The following is a 14008-nucleotide window of genomic DNA, read 5'->3' as shown; positions in this document are numbered from 1 at the left end:
ACTAGATATTTCAAATAGCTACTGGAGTGCACCAAAAAAATTTTGAGAGAAAATCGTCCTATGCTTTATAGGTAAAGATAAAGGTTTGCCCTGACGTTAAGTCCAATCGTGTCCAACTCTGGGGGTTGGTGCTCATCTCCATTTCTAAGCCGAAGAGCAGGCGTTGTCCGTAGACACCTCCCAAAGTCATGTGGCTGGCATGATTGCATGGAACGCCGTTACCTTCCCGCCGGAGCGGTACCTATTGATCTACTCACATTTGCATGTTTTCAAACTGCTAGGTTGGCAGAAGCTGGAGCTAACAGCGGGCGCTCACTCTGCTCCCCGGATTTGAACTTGGGACCTTTCGGTCTGCAAGTTCAGCAGCTCAGCGCTTTAACACACTGAGCCACCGGAAGCTCCATGCTTTATAGATCATAGCAAATCCTTTGATTATGTAGAATAGATTGTGCAAAAACATTGGACCCCCCTTAACATAATGGATGTGCCACAACGTTTGATTGTCCTGGTGCTTAAACTGTACTCAGGAGATTAGAATACCATCAGGACAAAATACAGAGAAGAAGAATGGATTCCAGTTGGCAAGGAAAATCAGACAGTGTTGTATTTTATCACCCAGTTTTAACTTGTACGTTGAACATATAAATTTAGACAACATAAGTCGAAGTGGACTTGATTGCACTTAAAAAGCAAAAGGCAAACCTAGCACAGGGCTTGATTTCGTCAGAGGGGAGTAGCTTTTGCTTTCCTCTGAAGCTGAGAAAGTGTGACTTGTCCACGTTCACACAGTGTGTTTCTCTAGCTGAATTGGTATTTGAATCCTGGTCTCCAGAGTCACTCAAGCCAATATACCACATTGACTCATTTTTGTTTCCTAAATAAGAGCTAGATGATCATGTTTTAATAATAAAGTTAATTATGCATGTGAATGATTAACTGTTAACTATATAGAAGGCTAGCATAGTGCCTCATGTGGTCCTTCTATGTTGTTTTCTCAGATTAAGTGAGACATTATTCTATTTCAAAGGCTTCAGTGTTGTGTTGAAAGACTTTGGGTGGGTGCAGGAGTTGCTGTTCTTGTGCATTTTGAAGAGCTGGGACTGCTCTGTGCTTGAAGTAAGAGTGCATGGAAGTGAAGCACTCACTGTTGATGTGCTCTTTCCACCTCTTCCTTCCCTTAGGAAATAAAATAAAAACCTCCCTATGTACCCAGGCTTATGGAGATGCGAATGATTAAAGATTCGGCCTTATGAAATAGGAATGTAATATGGAAATGGTTTTTAACCCTATTTTGATTGATTCTGTTTTTAATTTGTTATTATTGTTTCTCTTGAGATTTGTATGATTGTTGAATGTGCTGTATTGTCCATTGGAATTTTATTAATTTATTGTTGAATTTTTATGGCATTGAATGTTTGCGTTTTATGCTGCGAGCTGCCCTGAGTCTCCATGGGAAGATAGAACATGATAGAAATAAAGTTTTACTTACTTATTTACTTACTTTCACCAGGTGTTGCAGGAAGGGACAAGTGGTCCATATTAACTATTCTAAAATTGTTCTCTGTTTTGGAATTCTGAAATTTGAGTTGTTATAAGAGACATTATTTAATTGTACCATGTGCCATGGAAAATAAGGACCGTGTGGTGTTCATAATTGATCCTTAATTGGTGCAAGTATTTTTATGCAGTTTTCAGGAAACATTTTATATTGAGTGGGAAAAAGTTGGGTAGCAAGACCTGCTGTTATATTAACAGCGTTTGGAATTAAGTCCTGAATGCAGGAATGATGCTTTTTCTTTAAGCTCTCCACATTTGACTTTTTAAAATACACACAAACACACACAGAGGCCTGGATATCAATGGATATAGAGTAGTTTCAAACTTTCACTTAGTGGGTGTGTATAATATGTCTTCAAGTTGCTTGGTGGCTTATGGTGACACCATGAATATCATAGGATTTTTTAAGTTAAGGAATACTCAGATGTGGTTTTATCAGTTCCTTCCTCTGAAATATAGTATCAGGCCCCTGGTATTCACTGGTGATCTCCCATCTAGGTGCTAACCGGGCTGATCTTGCTTAGCTACCTTCTTACTTCAATCTGAAATAGTTTCAAACCACATTGCTCATTTCCAGTACCCAGTAATTTAACTGTTACGTATTGAGTTATTAACTTGTAAGCCATTAATGAACAGGAATAGCTGTTACTTTGAGAAATTTTAGAGGTACTATCCCAGTTTATTTTCTACATTGTCAAAATGAAAGGCACACTTTGAACACTTGGAGGAGCACTTGAGTTATACCAGAAGCTAGACTTTGAAACATCAAGCAATGAAGAATATTGTCAGGCTTTAATAATGGTTATGTTGCAATAATTTAATTTTCATGTATGATAATTATAATATTTTGTGTTGTGTGTCTTATTATTCTGCTAAAAGATAACCCTTTCAGACGGCTTGTTATCATATTTATTCTATGAATAAACATTCAATTAAGATGCATTCAGTGAATAAACATTGTATCGTAAATAAATGCTTTTAACATCGTAGATGTTTCTCATCAGTCATTTCATTATCATCCTCGCTACGTCTGATATTGACATATATTTTAATATGTTTCGTTTTAACCTGATAACTAGATGTAAATACACTCAAACAACTTCATGTACATTACAACTGTAGCTCCTTATTTAGTTCTTTATTTGCCAAGTTTGAATCTGGTAGCTGTCCATTTCTTTGTACCTTCCACTTATAATATCAGTGGGGTTCCAAATGTAACTTTTTTGACTTTTCAAATATTTTCTTCTGTATCTCAGTTAAATCCTATCCCCGCCCTCTATAGTTGTGTTTATTGTATTCTGAATAAGATGTTCACAATGTCCCCTACTTTAGAATCATTGTTATAATGAGTTCATGTACTGTTAGCATTTTTGTCCATGCTATTAATAAAGTTGTTAAATACAACTGGATAACACTAATCCCTGTAACACACAGCTGGATATTGCCCCCTCTGAATCAATACATTATCTGTCTCCATTTTTTATGGTTGTCAGCCAGTTTGCAGTGTATGTGACATATCTGAGTTAATTTGAATTAGCCTGAAAATCATTGTTAATGGGTTTTTTAAAAAGTTGAGAACCCTTTCTAAGATTTGCTCGTTGGTATGATTTTCCTGTTTATGTTTCTTTTACAAGAGTCATACAGTAGACTGTCAATAAAGCAGAGGTCAAGCAAGCAGCAAAGAAAACCTCAAGGAAATAATATTTTAAATAGAAATTCAAATAAAATAAGTTTTTATGATACAGTAAGACTGTGTCAAGACCCTGGCTGCAGAGCACCAATAACCATACACAGAGGCCAGAATCTATCTAATATCTTTATTGAAGGAATATATAAAGTTAATAAAAACAAGTGTAGAAAATAGTCCAGAATTAGACCTTTCAGGAAAGGTCAGAATTAGTCCAAAAAAGCAATGTCCAATAAGAAATATTAAGGTCCAAAGTTGTAATCCAATAACCGAAACACTCACTTTGCCAAGCAAAGTGAGGGGAGATGACAAGGTCCTTTAGTCCATGAAACTTGAGCGAGGCTAGGAATTAACTTGATACTTGAAACAAGGCTTGAACGTGGAACAAGGTAACTAAGAACAAGAACAAGGTCCGTGGAATAACTTGATAAAATCCGTGGAACAAGGCAAGGATTGATCCTGGGGAACAAGGCAAAGTCCGTAGATAAACAAAGGCTGGGAAGCAAGGCGAAGGCTGGATAGCAAGGCAAGGCTTGAGCAGGAGCGAGGCTTGAATCGGAGCGCGCTGTCCAGACACAACTCGCTCCGTAGGCTGACGAATTGACTCCGCGAAGTTACTACGCGGGTAAAACACCTAAATAGAGTCTAACTTTCCCGCCGAAGCAGTTCTCTGGGAATCAGAACCGAAAGCTAAACTCTGAGACCAGATGTGAGACTCCCCAAAGATTCTCACGAGAAGCAGTCTTAATTGGCCACATTCTTAGCTGCAATCCTCGCACTCCTGCGCGAAGCTGATTCTAAACTTCTCTGTTGTTTACAAAACTCCCGGCGCAAGAACACGGGAGAAGTAGGCTCTGGGCTTGTTTGACATACTTCTGGGAGACAACTTTCTTGCAGGTGCAAGGTTCCCAGATCTGCCTGGGAAAGATCTGGCTGAGAAGAATCCAGTTCAGACTGGGAAGGTAAAAAACCCAAGTTTTCATCTTCATCAGGAATTACAATGTCCTGAGCAGGACTACAAGGCCCATGGGTCATCACACTATCCCCCTCCTCAAGGCCCCTCCCAAACTGGGGCCCTCTCCCCGAGGCGCGAGGTCGCGGTTTGGTGGGATAGGTCTGATGAAAGCGACGGGTTAGATCAGGAGCATGGACTGTGGAGGCGTCTTCCCAAGAGCGTTCCTCAGGGCCAAAACCCACCCAGTCAATGAGATATTGTAGGCGGCGGCGGTGAAAGCGAGAATCCAAAATGTCCTCAACCTCGAACTCCTCCTCCCCATTCATCAAAACAGGAGGGGGGGCTGGTTGGTCTGTATCAGGTCGCACACCATCCGCCGGAAGGAGCAGGGAACGGTGAAACACTGGGTGAATGCGCATTGAACGCGGAAGTTGGAGTTTGAAAGTCACGGGGTTTAATTGCGCCACCACTGGATAGGGGCCAATGAAACGGGCATCTAACTTCCGGCAAGGGCGGTGGGAGGGCAGAAAGCGAGTGGACAGGAAAACCCGATCTCCTACCTTGATTTCGGGGCCCGGCTGGCGATGTTTGTCAGCGTGGCGTTTATAGTCCTCCTTGGCTTGGTCCAGTTGCTGGAGCAAAAGTTGTTGCACCGCTGTGAGTTCCTGCAGCCAATCCTCTGCTGCGGGAACTTCTGAAGTTTCAATGATAGGGGGGAAGAAACGTGGATGGAAGCCGTAGTTTGCAAAGAACGGCGTTTCTTTTGTAGAAGCTTGAACTCCATTGTTGTAGGCAAACTCAGACAGTGGTAACAGAGAAGCCCAATTGTCCTGTTGGTAGTTTACATAACAGCGAAGATACTGCTCCAAAGTGGCATTGGTGCGCTCCGTTTGCCCATCTGTTTGGGGATGATGAGCTGAAGATAAGCGAGAGTCTATGCCCAATAGTTTTTGTAGTGCCTTCCAAAAACGAGAGGTGAATTGAGATCCACGGTCTGTGACTAAACTCTTGGGCAATCCATGTAGTCTGAAAACATGTTGAAGAAATAGATCCGCAGTTTCTTTGGCCGTGGGGAGGCCTTCACAGGGAATGAAATGGGCTAACTTGGTGAAAAGGTCCACCACCACCAAGATCGTGGTGAATCCACAGGAAGGTGGTAGGTCAGTGATGAAATCCGCGGAAATTATTTCCCATGGGCGAGATGGGGTAGGAAGGGGGTGTAAAAGCCCTGAGGGCTTCTCCCTTCGTATCTTGGAGCGCTGGCATACTGGGCAGGTGTTGACATATTTTTCCACATCCTTGCGGATCTTGGGCCACCAAAAATCCCTTAGGATCAAATGCATAGTTTTAAATAGTCCGAAGTGTCCTGCTGGTTTGCAGTCATGACACAGACGAAGCGCTTTTTCCCTGCCCCGTCCGGGTGGGATATAAACATGATTTCTATAGCAGAGCAGCCCATCTTTAAGCGAAAAGGGAAAGTGCAGACCTTGGCGAAGTTGGTCCTGCGCCCAGGCATCTGCTTGCTGACTAGCCCTGATTTCTTGAGCACAGATGGGTCCTGGAGTAGGGGAAGTTGAACCAATGGGAATGGATTTGGTGTTCCCCACCGTGAGCGTGGCAAAGTTCTCGGGTTGTAGCAGTTGGGATTCGAAGGTCTCCTTGCGTCCTGCAGCGTATTCCGGTTTACGTGACAGGGCGTCTGCTTGCTTGGTTTGGGCTGGGGTCACATAATGGATCTGGAAGTTGAAACGTTCAAAGAATAAAGCCCAACGTTGCTGCCTCTGATTTAGTTTGCGGGCAGTTCTTAGATGTTCTAGATTACGATGATCAGTGTGGACTTCAATGGGAAATTTGGCCCCTTCTAGCCAATGTCTCCAAGTTTCAAAGGCTGCCTTTATGGCCAGTAGTTCTTTTTCCCAAATGGTGTAATTCCTCTCTGGTGTGGTTAGTTGACGAGAATAAAAGGCACAGGGATGGAGGTGTTCTCCCTCCGGTTGTAAGAGTACAGCCCCAATTGCCACATCAGAGGCGTCCGCTTGCACCACAAAAGGGGTTCCAGGATTTGGGTGCTGTAGAATTGGCTGGGAGGTGAATAGTTTCTTTAGTTGCTGGAACCCTTTCTCTGCTTGATCAGTCCAGCGGAAAGGCTGCTTTCCACGGATGCAGCTAGTGATGGGGTCGGACCAGCGGGCAAAATCTGGAATGAACTTGCGGTAATAGTTCGCGAACCCCAAGAAACGCTGCACCTCTTTCTTGTTAGTTGGCGCCCGCCATTCCAATACTGCTGAAACCTTGGCTGGATCCATGGAAAGCCCTAGAGGCGAGATGCGGTAACCAAGGAAATCTACCTCTTGTAGATCAAAGGCGCATTTTTCCAGCTTGGCATAAAGTCCATGATCCCGCAATCGTTGTAACACCATTTTGACGTGGTTCTCATGTTCTGATTGTGATCTAGAAAACACCAAAAAATCGTCCAGGTAGATTATCAAGAACCTGTCTAGATAGTCCTGAAAAATGTCATTGACAAAATGCTGGAACGTTGCGGGGGCTCCGCATAAACCGAAATTCATAACTCGGGACTCGAATAATCCGAATTTGGTCTGGAAGGCGGTCTTCCACTCGTCCCCTTCCCTGATGCGAACTAAGTTGTAAGCCCCCCGAAGATCCAGCTTGGTGTAAACCTTGGCTCCTCGAAGCCGATCCAGTAGATCCGAGATTAAGGGCAGGGGATAGCTGTTCCGCTTGGTGATATTGTTCAATGCTCTGTAGTCCACCACCAAGCGTAGTTCCCCTGACTTCTTCTTCACAAACATCACTGGGGAGGCGGCTGGGGATTGAGAGGGTCTGATGAATCCCTTGCGAAGGTTTGTCTCTAGGAATTCCCTGAGAGCTTCTTGCTCTGGTTCAGTCAGGGAGTAGAGATGCCCTCGCGGGATCGGGGCCCCCTCCACCAAGTCAATGGCACAGTCATAAGGTCTATGTGGGGGTAATTTTTCGGCTTCTTTCTCATTGAATACATCCCAATACTCGGAGTACTTCTTTGGCAAGGTGATGATGGGCTCGGAGTCTGTGGCGTGGCATACCTTGGCTACGAGGCAATGGTTTTGGCAGTACGGTGAAGCAAACTGCAGTTCTCTGTTGGACCAGGAGATGTTAGGGTCGTGGAGAGTCAGCCATGGAATTCCCAAAATCACAGGGAAATGGGGAACCTCGGTAACAAAGAAGGAAATCTCTTCCATATGTTCCCTTATCCACATCCTGGTGGGTTCCGACCACTGACTTACGGGGCCCGTCTTGAGGGGGCGGCCGTCAATGGCTTGCACCACACGGGCATTCTTGAAATCATGATATTGTAATCCCAGAGAGTCGGCATACTCTCTATCGATGAAATTGTTGGTAGCTCCAGAGTCTATCATGGCGTGGATCATGACGGGACCCCTTTTTGCTGACCATAATGTGACCACGAGAAGGAACAGGACCCCGGTTGGCGGCTCTTGGATGGATTTTTTGACCGGGTTGGCGAGCCTCTCTACACCCGGTCGTTGGCTTCCCCCGCCGGCTGTGTGCCAGTCGGCTCAGACGTCTTCGTCTCCGTGGAGGACGCCGCCGCAAGACGGGCGGCAGGCTTCCCTTTGGCTGGGCACTCTCTGGCGAAGTGGCCCCCGTTCCCGCAGTACCAGCAGAGGTTTAAGCGTTGACGACGGGCCTTCTCGGCGGCATCTAGTCTGGGACGCACGTTGCCCAACTGCATCGGCACCTCCTCGCCTCCTCTGGGGTATGGGGTTGGCGGTGGGGGTCTCCAGACCGGACGTGGCTGAACGCTGGCGGGAGCGGGGGGTTTTACCCCGGCTCTACCGCCCTGGCCTCGAACCCACTGTTTCCTGTTGGCAATCATGACTTCAGCCCGTAAACATTGATCAATGAGTGCCTCGAGGGTCTGGGGAGGATCCACCTTGGAGATTTCTTCCAGCATTTCAATGTTGAGACCCTCCCGGAATTGTCCCCTGAGGGCTACATCGTTCCAGCCGGTGTTGTGGGCCAGCACTCGGAACTCGGCTATATACTGAGACATAGGTCTGTCTCCTTGGAGAAGGCGACGGAGTTTGTGACCGGCTGCCTCCAAATTGTCCTCGATTCCCCAAGTCTCCTTGAGGTGGTCCAAGAAGCGTTGCGCTGATCTTAGGTGTGGAGAGGCTTGGTCGTACAGTGCCGTCGCCCAGCTGGCCGCTGGCCCGTCTAGAAGACTGTAAACCCACGCCACTTTGATGTCTTCTTGGGGAAACTCGGCAGCACGGGCCTCTAGATAAGCTTGACATTGGCGACGGAAGACATGAACCTTAGAAGCTTCTCCAGTAAACTTGGTTGGCAACGCCATGGCCGGAAGACGAATTCCGCGTTCCTTCAAACCCCTTATTTCTCCATCCTGTGCATTGAGCTTATCACGGATTCGGTCCACCTCATCCTTGTCGATGGTGTAGGTAATCGGCTGGCCGCTCGGCCCAGGTACGACTCCGGTAGACATTCTGGCCGAGGTTAATTGGTGCTTAGGGTGGCGGAGTCAAACTGTCAAGACCCTGGCTGCAGAGCACCAATAACCATACACAGAGGCCAGAATCTATCTAATATCTTTATTGAAGGAATATATAAAGTTAATAAAAACAAGTGTAGAAAATAGTCCAGAATTAGACCTTTCAGGAAAGGTCAGAATTAGTCCAAAAAAGCAATGTCCAATAAGAAATATTAAGGTCCAAAGTTGTAATCCAATAACCGAAACACTCACTTTGCCAAGCAAAGTGAGGGGAGATGACAAGGTCCTTTAGTCCATGAAACTTGAGCGAGGCTAGGAATTAACTTGATACTTGAAACAAGGCTTGAACGTGGAACAAGGTAACTAAGAACAAGAACAAGGTCCGTGGAATAACTTGATAAAATCCGTGGAACAAGGCAAGGATTGATCCTGGGGAACAAGGCAAAGTCCGTAGATAAACAAAGGCTGGGAAGCAAGGCGAAGGCTGGATAGCAAGGCAAGGCTTGAGCAGGAGCGAGGCTTGAATCGGAGCGCGCTGTCCAGACACAACTCGCTCCGTAGGCTGACGAATTGACTCCGCGAAGTTACTACGCGGGTAAAACACCTAAATAGAGTCTAACTTTCCCGCCGAAGCAGTTCTCTGGGAATCAGAACCGAAAGCTAAACTCTGAGACCAGATGTGAGACTCCCCAAAGATTCTCACGAGAAGCAGTCTTAATTGGCCACATTCTTAGCTGCAATCCTCGCACTCCTGCGCGAAGCTGATTCTAAACTTCTCTGTTGTTTACAAAACTCCCGGCGCAAGAACACGGGAGAAGTAGGCTCTGGGCTTGTTTGACATACTTCTGGGAGACAACTTTCTTGCAGGTGCAAGGTTCCCAGATCTGCCTGGGAAAGATCTGGCTGAGAAGAATCCAGTTCAGACTGGGAAGGTAAAAAACCCAAGTTTTCATCTTCATCAGGAATTACAATGTCCTGAGCAGGACTACAAGGCCCATGGGTCATCACAGACTGTGCTACACTAAATTAAGTTCATCTTCATTTGTCTCAATTTGCTTTTAATTACTGCTTTTCAATATCAATATCAAATTAATACAGAGTTTATGGTATGGTATAGCATTAGTTAGGCCTATTTTAGTAGTAACGCTTAAGCAACCAGAAACAATATTTATCCAGCATCTACCAAACTCCATGGGTGCCAACTAACAGAGAGTCTACAGAGTCTCCTCTGTGGATAGACACTGTTCTTGTTTCCTCGATTAAAAAATGCAAATAAGTACTAGAATGTTTTAAAGATGACTGTACAATAAAGAATAATCTTTCTATCATCAAGGTTCCTAATCTCAAGCCATATTTTTCCCAGCAGAACCCAAAACCAGTTTGATTGATGGAGATAAACTGGGAAATCTTTGACTATTTTTTGTACAGTATGCTGTAAACTGCTTTGGACCCCCTAGGGGAGGAAGGCAGTATATAAATGATGTAAATAAATAAATAAATAAATAAATCTTTGAAGGTTTGAATCGATGGACATGAGGACATTCTTCCTGCACTCCTTCCAAATTGATACAGTCTTAGCAAACTAGTTTTCATGTGCACATACTTTCTGACAAGATGCTCCTCAGAAAGTAGCATTACTCCTGTTGTCATCATCACCATCATCTAGCCTACCTTTTCTCTGGTATAGGACTCAGAAGAGCCTACAGTATTTTTTTTTTAAAAAAACACCTTGTTAGGTAAGCTTTATCCATCCACTCCTCAAATGTGTGTTGAAATAAAAAAGTCTTTACTTGTCGGCAAAAAGAGAATAGGAAGGGTGCCAATTTAATTTCTCTGGGAAGGGAGTGATAGAACCCAGGAGCAACCACTGAGAAGGCCGACTTCCCATTAGGGAGGTGGGATAGAGAGAAGGGTCTCCCCAACAGAGAGGGAGCTGGTTCATAAGGTAATGCTGTCTTTCAAACTTCTTGGACCTGATGTATGTACAGGTTATAATTGACCAGAAATGGACAAGTAGCCAATGGAACAGTTGCAGGGAGAAATAGTATTCTCCCTGTAGCCTGGGATACCTTATCAACTGTTTAATATTCAGTCAAGAAAGAAAAATATAACTTGAAATTTTGTAGCGAATTGTTTAAGACCAGTTTATCAACAAAATGATTACAATCTCTCTCCAGACTGTATTCTAATTACATTATACCCCTATGAGACTTTTGAAATTCTATGGCTATCATTTTTTTAATTTTTTTCTGTTGTTGCTAATGCTGATGTTCAACAGGACTGATGACAGTGTAATTGTTACCTTATATAGACTTGCTCTCTCTAATCTAAAATGTTTGGGACCAGAATTTTTGGATTTTGGATTTATTTTGTTTGGACTTTGGAATATCTGTATTTGCATATACATAGGAAATGTGGGATGGGAGAAAAGAGGCTAGTCACATGTCCAGCACGTGCTGAATTTTTCCTCCAGCACTGTCAGCACACTATTTGACATTTTAGCAAAGTAGCAAGGAAGGGGGGGATTCCTTCACCCCCAACACTCATGAATCTTTTTCATTCTCTCTGGTGGGTTACTTGCTCCTGTGAACATTTCTAGATTACCTGCTCCATGCCACTATTGCCTGGGTGGAAGGTAAACGTGGAAGCATCTAGGATATCTTTTTTTTACTAGTTATTACCTGTGTTGTGTTTCACCCTTCAAGCAGAAACTAAAAATGAAGAATCCACAAAACAAGTTATACTGAAGATGTGGATGGTGGATACTTGGAGTAGAAATATTTATTTCCCTAAAGATGGTTTAGAAAATCTCTGTCGCATGCAGACCCTTATTTGACTGTTCTTCTTTTAAAACTGTACAAGTTATTTTTGATAACCAGGTCATTTGTAATATACTTTGTTTACCACATCTGCAGTTGTGTTTCTTTTGACTGCATTCAAATAGACTGTGTTTCCCAATCAGCAGTGTACTATGAATAAAGCAATATTATTGTAGTACTGGTGCACCTGTCATTGCTTGAGGGCAGATAGGCTAGCAATTCCAAAGGGAACTGACCTTTTTCTTTTAGGCATTGAGTCAATTTCATAGCCTAAGGCATTCATTCTATGTGAGAGCTGTTATATTTCCTCATTGTATTGGGCTTAATGTTGTTGTTTTTTTTTAATATGGCCATAACAGGAGCCCCATAAAGATGCAGTAAGCATTTGAGGAAAGTAGCCTAATTTTTCAAAGAGTTACATAAGGCTACTTTTGTTGTGATCATACAATTTCCCCGAAAATAAGACATCCCCCAAAAATTAGACCTAGTAGAGGTTTTGCTGAATTGCTAAATATAAGGCCGCCCCCGAAAGTAAGATCTAGCAAAGTTTTTGTTTGGAAGCATGCCCACCAAACAGGACACCAGAGCTTGCAGAATCGGTAAATGTACGTACCATAGATTGTTGTACATGGAAATAATGGTAGTAACAAGAAATTTTTGATAAGATTCACAGGCTTGCACTTTTCAGGTACTGCTGGATATGATTTTGCTAGTTTCAGGCTTGGAGTGCTTTTTAATTACTTAAGCTAGTTTGGGAAGTGATTAACTTCCTGGACAGTGGCTAAAGTGGTAAATGTTTAGTTCTTTGCAGTCAGGATTATATTCAGCGTGTTCTGTGTTGTGGCTTTTTAGAGGGGTTTAGAAACTCTAGTCTGTTCAGACAGTGGCCAGAATGTTAACACGATCTAGCCAGAAAGTTATATTACATAAATCCCCAGAGAGCACACTGTCTTCCGGACAGTTTCCATAACAAAAGAGTTTTGACATCTACAATTTTAAATTGTATAAGCCCCATATGTTTGAAATAAGGTAAAAGGTAGTGGTTGAAACGTTCAGATGCTGTAGTCAGCACTATGTAGATGCAAAGTTACTGCATGGATGGTTTCCTGATTCAAGCACAGGCTGCTAATATAACCATGATGTTCTAATGCTGAAGTTAGTTTAGCTTCATTGTTAGCTGTCAGAATAGCCAGGTTATCTAGCAAGCAGCATTTACATCCTAGGGTACATCTACACTATAGAATTAGTACAGTTTAATTCCATTTAACTGCCATGACTCAATGGTATAGAATCGTAACAATTGTAGTTTTACAAGGCCTTTTCCGGAGAGTGCTGCTGCCTCACCAAATTATAGATCCCAGGATTCCATAGCATTGAGCCATGTCAGCTAAAGTGGTATCAAAATGCATTACATTTTGTGTGTAGATGCACTCTTAGATTTTTTTTTTTTTCGTGTCAGGAGCAACCGGAGTTGCTTCTGGAGTGAGAGAATTGGCCGTCTGCAAGGACGTTACCCAAGGGACGCCCGGATGTTTTGATGTTTTACCATCCTTGTGGGAGGCTTCTTTCATGTCCCCGCATGGAGCTGGAGCTGATAGAGGGAGCCATCTGCGCTCTCCCCAGGTGTGATTCGAACCTGGCAGCCTTCAGGTCACAACCCAATCTTCAAGTCACTCTTAGATGGGAGAGGGTATATTGTTTAGACATAGCATAGATACCTTGAACCATTCCTCGTGATTATGCTTCTTTACAACTGTACAAGTCACATTCTTGGTACTTTGTGCATAAAGATAGATAATACGTACTACTGTTCAGTTGTAATGTTTGTTTTTAGAATGCTGTTACCAGACTGGATATTTTGGGAAGGAATAAGATACAAATCAAATAAATGAATGCAATCATAATGGGTACTGTTTAATGTTTTCCATATCAGTCGACTTCTCTCACTAGCATCACTTGACATAAAGTAAAAGAAATAGAGTCACTGGACAGGCACAAGGAGTCCCCTCCAATTGTGATAAAGTGAGTCCCCTGCTGGAAAGATTTGTATTTAATAGCTCTGAATACCGTGTTTCCCCGAAAATAAGACAGTGTCTTATATTAATTTTTGCTCCCAAAGATGCGCTAGGTCTTATTTTCAGGGGATGTCTTATTTTTCCATGAAGAAGAATTCACATTTATTGTTGAACAAAAATGAACATTTATTATATACTGTACAGTAGGTGTCATCACAAACCAGCATAACCAGACAAACTGTGAATCCTATCAAGAATGTCTTGTTACTACCATTATTTCCAAGTACAATTGGAATGTACATTTACCAATCCTGCATGCTATTGTGTTTTGTTTGGCGGGCGCCGGGCATGCTTCCAAACACAAACTTTGCTAGGTCTTACTTTCGGGGGAGGCCTTATATTTAGCAATTCAGCAAAACTTCTACTAGGTCTTATTTTTTGGGGGTG

At 43.3% G+C, this 14008-nt stretch overlaps 1 protein-coding gene across 7 annotated transcripts in view; it reads left to right on the top strand.

Annotated features, from left to right (window-relative positions):
- Positions 1-14008, top strand: part of cdk14 (cyclin dependent kinase 14) — a 281590-nt gene that overhangs the window by 205446 nt on the left and 62136 nt on the right. The gene's annotated exons all lie outside the window — the stretch shown is intronic.

Source organism: Anolis carolinensis, chromosome 6 (assembly GCF_035594765.1).
Source record: "Anolis carolinensis isolate JA03-04 chromosome 6, rAnoCar3.1.pri, whole genome shotgun sequence".
Classification (NCBI taxonomy): Eukaryota; Metazoa; Chordata; class Lepidosauria; order Squamata; family Dactyloidae; genus Anolis; species Anolis carolinensis.
The sequence above is the reverse complement of the archived record's forward strand: the minus strand, read 5'-3'. Positions and strand labels throughout refer to the sequence as shown.